Below are 9049 nucleotides of genomic sequence, written 5' to 3' on the forward strand. Positions count from 1 at the left end.
CACTCTAACAATTTATTAGGAACTATTTGCAAAACAGTTTCTTAGAGATGGTTTGCAAAGATTATATTCATGTTCTGCTAATAACCTAACCAATCCTTCAGGAAAACATTGGCAAAAATGCTGTGAAATGCATTATCATTTTCACCTTGGAAAATAAGTACTTCTGGAAATCATTATAAACAGCTAATCAAGCCAATATTTTCTGTCAGTTTTTAGTTTGATACATTCTGCTTTATGACGTTGTAAAGTGTTTAAATACAAACGTGTTCCTATATTTAAGATGGAGTTGTAATGCTAGACCCTCTAAACCATAAGTTTGAATCAATTATGCGTCTTTTAAAAATACAAGTGATAAGTAAATTCATACAATTATTTAAAGGCAGCAAAGAATCAGTTAAGAACATCACCAAGGGTTCAGTTGGTTTGGGGAAGAGATGAGTAGCCATCTCTTTTGTTTCTTTAGAACAAACAAAACAAAACAAAGAAAAACATAACATCTACTTAAAAACAGTGGGCTTGCTGTGCTGCTTTAGTCAGCTTTTGCATCACTGTCACCAAAGTACCTGACAAGAACAACTTAGAGGAGGAAATGTTTATTTGGGGCTCACAGTTTCAGAGATCTCAGTCCGTAGATGACTAATTTCATTGCTCTGGGCCCAAGGGAAGGAGAAAGGAGAACAAGGCATGCACCCTTCTCAGGGATGCCCCTAGTGACTCACCTCCTCCAGCCATGCCCCACCCCCCGTTACTACCCAGTCATTCAAACTAGGATGGACTGAGTATGGTATAGATCTCGCAATCCAATCACTTTACCTCTGTGGATTCCTGCCTTAAGACAGGAGCTTTTGGAGCACACCTCATATCTAAACCATAAGGTGCCACATTACTTCTGGGTAAGTCTCCTACCTCCTCTTTTTCAAACAGAATGCAGTTTCTAAGCACCTTCTATGTAGAATTTCTGGAGCCACTTTTTGGAACTGGGGAAATGTAAGGGGATGAAAGGCCTCATGCTCAACCTATTCCTACATAATGACCTTTTCAACAATTTCCATTAGAGATTGCTGCACTCAGAATATGCAGAGAATGAAACATGATTTCATTACTTTTTTTATTAAAAATGACCCCTTGTTCCCATCTGAATATCCCATGAGTCCTGTCATCTCACTGCCAGTGGCATTGGTTATTGTCCGTGCTGAATGAAGATAAACAAGCTTCAAGTAAAAAGAGTTCTTTCAGTTTCTTCCCTTGCCATCTGCTTTTTTTGATTCAGAGTTTAATTTCTAAACATGGAGTTTTCTATAATATTAATGAGAAAGACCTTTTTAGCTACACAACTTACATCATAACAGTCCTGGGGTAAAGATGCCAGCACCAGAGCTGCAGCAGGGACATGGATGGATATGACCATTTAGGGTAGAAGCACCATCCCCCTGACTCTGTCAGTCAAGGTTAATTCAGAAGAATTCAGTCTAGTGGGTGGTTCTCCAAGTCAATAACTTGCTTCAAAATATCCTGAATTTTAGTCATGATTATTCAAGCTAGAATTTCATGTCACTTGGTAACACATGGATGCTTGTCAATCTTGACAAGAACACAAAGGGAAGGATTTTAAGAAATCTTGAAGAGAGAGTACAATGGGAAAATACAACAAAATATTTTTGCCTTCTGTTTCGTTCACAAGTGCCAGGTGCTCCCTCAAACTGCATGTATGATTCAAAATGTGGGTAGCCAGTCAGTTTCTTTCCTTCACAGCCATGAAACAAGACTACAATAAGAGAAAGAACAAGTTTCTTCCCACACACACCTTAGAAAATGCATTTTATCATTATCCTTACCCTGATATCCCCTCCTTTTTGTGTTCAGAGCTTGTTCTTTTGGACCAAAAAGGAAAAAGAAAGAAAAGAAAAAAAAATGTGTAGCCCAGAGTGTGGAACAAGTAACTCCTCTTAAATTTGTGCTCTGCTTTACTGATCTGAACATGTTTTCTACAGTGGACAGAACAGGATGATCCATGTCTTTCTTCATTTTTTACTAAAGACAGTGTGCCAGCCTGAAAGCTGACTCCATTTATTTCTCCTGCAGGGAGCCAGCGTGTTCCTTCTCCTGGAAGATGCAGGTACTTAAAATAGTAATAGGCTTTGTGGCTTATAGAGTATTTCATCCCAAGATCTCACAGGCATAAAGAATAAAACATAAACTAATGGCTCTTTCCAACAAGCAGGGGAAGAATTAACTGGAAAGGAGAATTGTCATCATTCTTCCCTAGAGAAACAGAAAGAAGAAAGCTGCTTTACTTAGGTAGCCCAGAGAAACAAGGAGAATCGAGCTGATCCAGGATTTGGACAGAGACCTGCCCCCCCCACCCCAGTCTGTTACTTTTCATTCTTAAGATCTTCAGAGCTCCATCTGATGCAAAAACAAATGACATGTTTATTCCCTTTTTAAGGAAGTTTCCAATGCAATATAATTGGGAGAAAGGCACTGGGTAACTTCCCAAATTTTTCTTATTTGTGAGTCAGTGTTTTTAATCATAAAAGTAGACTTTTCAAATGTAACGTCTATAGTTTCTCAAGGTATCTCTTATCTTCTGTTCATATTCAGACTCATCTGTAAAAATTAAGAAAAATTTAAAAGAATATAGTCATCCCTAGATATGGTTCCAGGACTCCTGCAGATGCCCAGCTCTGAACACTCAAGTCCTTTCTATGAAATGGTGTAGTATTTACACGTAACCTACACACATCTATACTTTAAGGTATCTCCACATTACTCACAATTCCTAACCAAAGTAAATAATATGTAAATAGTTATTTTTAAGGCATAATTACAAGAAAAAAAGTCTACACATGTTCAGTACAGATGCATTTTTTTCCCCGAGTATTTTCAAACCTGAAGATACGGAGGAGGGCCAATTGTGTTGTCACTTCTTCCAGCACTTTTCCCATATCCCACAATAAAGTGGTCGCACTCTTTTACATCTTCTCTAACTTTATGTATTTTATGTATTGCAGCATCTTTTTATCCCCCCTTGGCATTGTTTGTGCTAAGCAACGTGGTATTTGAAAGAACACCCTGAGGGCCACTTTAGATACATTTGAACATCAGTCTCATCACAAGGCAAAACTATGATGGTTAAAAGGAACCATGCTGGGGGATGGCCCTGGGAGCATTTTGCGTATCTGACCACACTCTCGAGAATTTTCCAGAGCCCAGCTGTAAGTGGGAACATCATTTCGTCATTTAGATCCTTGCTGTCTTCCTCAGTTTTCTTCATTTCCCCACCCACAGAGGTGCCCAAAGTTCCAAGGCCACGCAGAACCATCATTCCACCAATGTGTGGGCCCCCAACTATTTTCATGGGGCTAGCTGGCTGAGTCTGAGTATATGTAGACTGTGTGGTAGAGAACAAGGACCTGAACCTTCAAAGGTCTCACCAGTTTATGCAACAGAATCCCCAGAGGTGACCAAAATTCATGTCAGTTTGGAAATTCCTTAAATTCACTCTCTAGATTTACACAAGTCTGAACTGGATGCTGGCACAAATTACAAACACTTGATTTGCTCTTAGTTCAGATTTTGAGGTTACCGTGAATTAGAGTGCCCTGCATTCTGTGTGGGTCCTGACCTTCTGTGGTTCCTGTCAGTATTCAACAAAGCAAGTTAATCTCCCTGGTAAGTGACAGCTCTGCCCCTTGTAACTGGCATGGAATCAATTTTTTAACTTGATTTGAGAGGTGAGGAGAGTATCAACAATTCAGTACTAGCTAGTGGATTCATTAGCAGGCTGAATAAGTTTTAGCTAGAATCTGTTTGGCTGTCCTTTGTTTTTAGTTCAGCTTTTTTTTTTTTTTTTCCTTTTACCATCAATCCTGCCCACAAGACTCATTGCCTACTCTGTGTACTAAGAACACCAGCCTCCTTTGCTAAACTGCTCAAGGCAGACACAGACACTATACTGCTATAGCCCAAATTCTGACACCTCCATAGAGAGGAAGGAGAAAAAGATGGGTTCTCCAGATGGTGACCAAATTCCCCAGGCTGCAATGAAGAGCAAAAGAGAGAGCACAGAATAAAGCAAAGGTATCAACCTCAAGACGGCTGGTTATTATACACAGCAGGCACATACAATTTTCTACAACTAGCCCTCGAAACACAATCAAGTCTTCCTTCAATAAATAAGGATAAAACTTACCCTGAAGGAATTGACATTCATTTTTTGGTGGTGGGAGATTTGCAAAAAAAGAAGATTGGTTTTTCTTTTTCTTTTTCTTTTTTTTTTTTTTTTTTTTTTGGTAGTGGGAATTGAACCCAGGGGCACTTAACCCCTGAGCCATATCCCCAGCTCTTTTTAAAATATTTTATTTAAAGAAAAGATCTCACTAAGTTGCTTAGGGCCTCGATACATTGCTGAGACAGGCTTTGAACTCACAATTCTCCTGCCTGAGCCTCCCAAGCTGCTTGGACTCTAGGTATGTGCCACCATGCCCAGCTTGGTTTTTCAATCACTACAATATTTTCTCTGTTTCTAAACCTGTTTTCTCTCCTGATAAAGTCCATGGACAGTCAGGCAGAAACAACTGAAAATAATACTATGTAATGGTAAGTGGTAGGGGGAGGAATATGCCCTCATCCAGCACAAACTTGTACATGGTACCCCTTCTCTATGCTCCCCACTGTGGGCACAGAATCTTGGTGCAATTGTCATTTGAAGACCATCCCATTGACAAACTTACCTGAGGGACTGAAGCATAGTCATACAGGATGCCTGCAATTCCTGTCAGTGGGGGAAGGACATGCTGACTTAGGGTTCTTGTCTCTCAATATTCATGATGTCTGTTGGCCTTGAGAAGCACATAGTTTAGAGGGAAGAGTTCTCTTTCTGAGGAAAGATCTGTAGCCTTCCCGTGGAAAGTAAGTACCAACCTCCCTTGAAAGGAACATATATTCATAATCTTCCAAATAGCTTGTTCCTGTGGAAGCTGGGGGAAGTTTATTCCCAAATCCTACAGAGTGAATCCAGGATATTAGAATTAGTGGGATCACAGCAAGCTTATCTTAAAATAAGTTTTAGTCCTATGCCTTATCATGAGTTGCTAACTGTACCACAATGGCTTGATTCTTATAAAGAAAAAAAAAACACCTTCTGTAAAGGACAGAGGAAAAATGAAATACACCATGTCTTAGAATCTAGAACACTTAGTAACTTCCTACTGTTGCCAAGTAAATGATATCAAATCACATACATACTGTGAGTTACTTCACTTCACCCAAAACTAGCCCCAGGAAAGAAGAATATAAAGACTCCCTTGTTGATTTTAGCCATAATTTATGGAGCACATACTATATGCCGGAACCTGTGCTAAACATTGTATATTTTTAATAGGTGACCAGCCCCACCCAGGCAAAACTCCTAATCATTATAAAGTTGTAGATACCAGTTGCGGAATTTGTCATCTGCACAGTCCCTTCTAGGAAAAAGAAGGAAAACAGTTGGAAGCCATGTAATATATCAAGTCATCTCATTCATGGTCATAGTTGATTGGACAGGGAGCAGGCACCTAACCCAAAGGCAGCCAATACACAGAGCAGTCAGCATCCTGTAAGAGGAAATAGCTCTCCTCTTACTTATTTAGTAATTCCCCCGGGACAATTACTGTGTTCCTCTTGGGAGGTAATATAAATAGAATGAGTCACAAGGTGATGGGGGAGGGGAGGGAAAAAAAAGCAGACGTGCAGAATGTATCTTAGGCACGTTTCTTCTAGCAAAGCTCAACTTGGATTGCTCGCTTTCACTGATCTGCTTCCTTAAACCCAGAATCACTTCCTAGTTCCAACCACTGTAATGCCTGGTCTTTATCTGGCTTCTATTTTGAGGATTTCATGAGATTATGACTCCATTATTAGCATAGGCATCCTTTAAATAAGCCCTCATTATTTGAGCTACCCTGTGTGAATCACAGTGCCTTACAAGCAAAATAGTCTATTAAACAAATATGATAGGATTAGAAGGTTGTGAAGAAAGAGCAATGGAAGCACAGAGGGAGTAATTAATACTACTAGAATTTAAGAACCCGATTTTGAATTTTAATATATTACATACTGTAGAAATTTGCCATATTTCAAAGGTCACATCTAAATTGACACTATGAATTATATAAAATGGCACACTTAATTTTGTTGAAGATACAGACTTTTTCGTGGGGTTGAATATAAAATCAATAGTGGAAAGAGCCACTTTTCCCTGCTGATATCCCATATCAGTTGGAGGAGGAGTTTTAAAAGTAAACTAATTAAGAGAGTCTTTGAGATGGACCATAAACAATGTGACCAATGCCAAACACTACTGCAAATAGGCTCAAGAATCCATAGTGGGACAGGCGGGGAGGGGGACGGTTAGTGGACTCTTAATTCCACAGGACCTGACCAGGAGAATTTTCCTTAATTGCACCTCTGCTTTGGAACCTGGGTTGCTCCCCATCAACATGTGACATTCCCCTAACAAAGTGATGTGCACTATCAGCCAGTCTAAAACTTGGATTGGTGGCAACTTGTTTCTACTTGGCATAAACCCCAGGGAAAGCAGAACTTGCTGAGCAGTTTTGAATGTCACCAATGTTTCCCAGCACTGTTAGCCTCATGCTGGAAAGGCAATTCCTCATGGAGCGTGAATGCTGTCACTAATGGTGGGGAAGAATCCCTAACAAGCACAGACCAGGGGCAGAAACTTCTTTTGGTATACATATTTCCTTCCACAAGCTCATACCGTTTAAAAATTCCTTTTCAGTGGTAAGAATACTTAAGCTGAAAGGCAGGAAAGGAACATTTCAAGGAAAGAATTTGTGGTACAAAAGATGTCCCCACTGGTTTAAATCTGTGTGCCCTGAATGAGAGGGGGTGGCAGTGGGGAAACACATTATTCCAATTTCACTTGGCTGCTGTGGAAGTTTTGCTGGGTTTTCTTTTACTTTCTGTGAAAAGCTCTCAGTACTGATGGGAGAGTGCACAGTTTAGATAAACTGGATTAGAAGAAGAGAGAGAGATGGATATAATACTTTCTTAACACTAAAAATGGGATGGCTGCCTGCTATAATAAGCCCAAGAAAAGGGCCACGCTTATCTCAACTTCAACCTGACGTCAGTAATTATACAGAACATGAGAAGAGAGGTCCCTGTTAACCAAAGCAAGGGGTTTATCTGGCCTTTGTAGGCTCCTGGATAAATCCATTAGCAGTGCAGCCTCACTATCCCCTTCTTGGAGTACAGTGTTTACCCTTATCTTCTGCTAGACACAAAAGCACAATCAAGACAAAGCCGAGGAATGTGTGGCTCTTCGTTGCAAGTGAACACCTCCCCTGCTTATCTCTTTTAATTATTATTTATATTCTGCATTTGTTTTCAGGTTAAAGTAAAATAAAGTAGAAAAGCCACCCTGCATTTCCTGGACTCTGGTCTCATTAGCCAGATTTCCTTAAAACTCTGGTACTTCAGAGAAGTTTTGCCAAGTGGCTAAATGAAATGCACACAATTGCAAAGTGTTATGAATATTTATGATGGGTTAATGATGGGATTCTTTTGCATCCATGAATAATAAAGATTTTAACAAGAACAGATAACGAGATGGGGACAAAACAGTGAAGTGGTTAATACAAGGACTGCTCTTGGAGGGACCCCACTGAGAACAGCAGGAGCTGACCGCCTCCCCTCCCTCTCCATCACAACCGAGTGCAAGCTGGGGCACAGAGTTTAGGCTATTTTCTTCCCCTCTTTTAATATTATCTTCAGCAAAAATAGGCATTTTATCCATACTCTGTGCCTAAGTTCACGGTTTCCCCTGGAGGTGAAGGAAGCTCAGAGTGATAGACAACACTCTAGTAAAGTGACCTTCCACTTCTAACTGAGGAATTTATTTCAGCCTTGGGTCTCCAGCAGAATTTGCTGCTTTTCCTTTCCTGAGCCAGCTACTAAATAAAAAGTACTTGAGAGAGGCTAACATTGTTGGGCCCTTTCTCTGAAGCTGCTAACTCTTTCCCAGGCCACCAATCTCATTTTACCTTCAGCACAAGTTTCTAAAAAGTAAAGGTTAAAGTTGCTATCACCACCAATATTTCATGTATTAAAGGCAAATAATCCTTAATGTAATCCTGCCACTTACTGGCATTTAGGGATGCTCTAGGCCACAGTTCTTGGTGTTCAGTAGCTTGTCTCCCAGTAGCGTTCTGCCTTCTTGCACATAGTGATCAAAGAAGAGCCACTGACATAAAGGGGATTAGGTGAAGGAGTCTGGGCTAACTGCCACGTTTGGCTTGGGTCATTTACTTACATGAGCCAAACTTTCCTCAACCTTCCAAGATCATTCATTCATTCGGCAAATAATTACTTTATGGAGCACCTACTGGGTGCGACAGAGTCTTCTAAGAACTCACATCAATAAAGGAAACAGACAATGATCTGCTCTCAAGAATCTTATAACTGTGTTTTGTTTGTCAAGAGCTTGGGTTCAAACCCAGGACTTGGTGAATGATAGGCAAGGGCTTTACCACTGAGCTACACTCCCAGCTCCAAGAATCTTACAAACTGGTAGGAGACAGAATATAAATAGCAAACAAAACAAGTAAAATATAGGTCACTCGTAAAGTTTCCCACACAATAAGGAACTAATACTTCCATATTTATTGTGGTAAGGGGCTTGCTTTATGTGGTAGGTATAAAAATTCCAGAAAAGTTGTATGGAAGTCAAATGGTATTTTTAAAGCTCTTTATGACTCCGTGAGTATGCACATATTTTACAGAATCACACGATGAACCCATTCGTTAAGTAATGACCATGTCTTTCTTTACCTTCTTTGGGAATCTGAATTTCCATATATGGTTTTGTATACACAAATATAAATATCTACTCTTCATTTAAAAACTGCCTTTGGATGCAAATTTTCAAATACCAAATCATAATATTACTTAATATTTGGTTAATTTCTTGGTTTAAAAACGTACCACAGTGCTCTTAAATCTATTGTTGCAAATTCATAGGAAAACAATTCTCATATGGAAA

Source organism: Marmota flaviventris, chromosome 5 (genome assembly GCF_047511675.1).
Source record: "Marmota flaviventris isolate mMarFla1 chromosome 5, mMarFla1.hap1, whole genome shotgun sequence".
NCBI classification, from domain to species: Eukaryota; Metazoa; Chordata; class Mammalia; order Rodentia; family Sciuridae; genus Marmota; species Marmota flaviventris.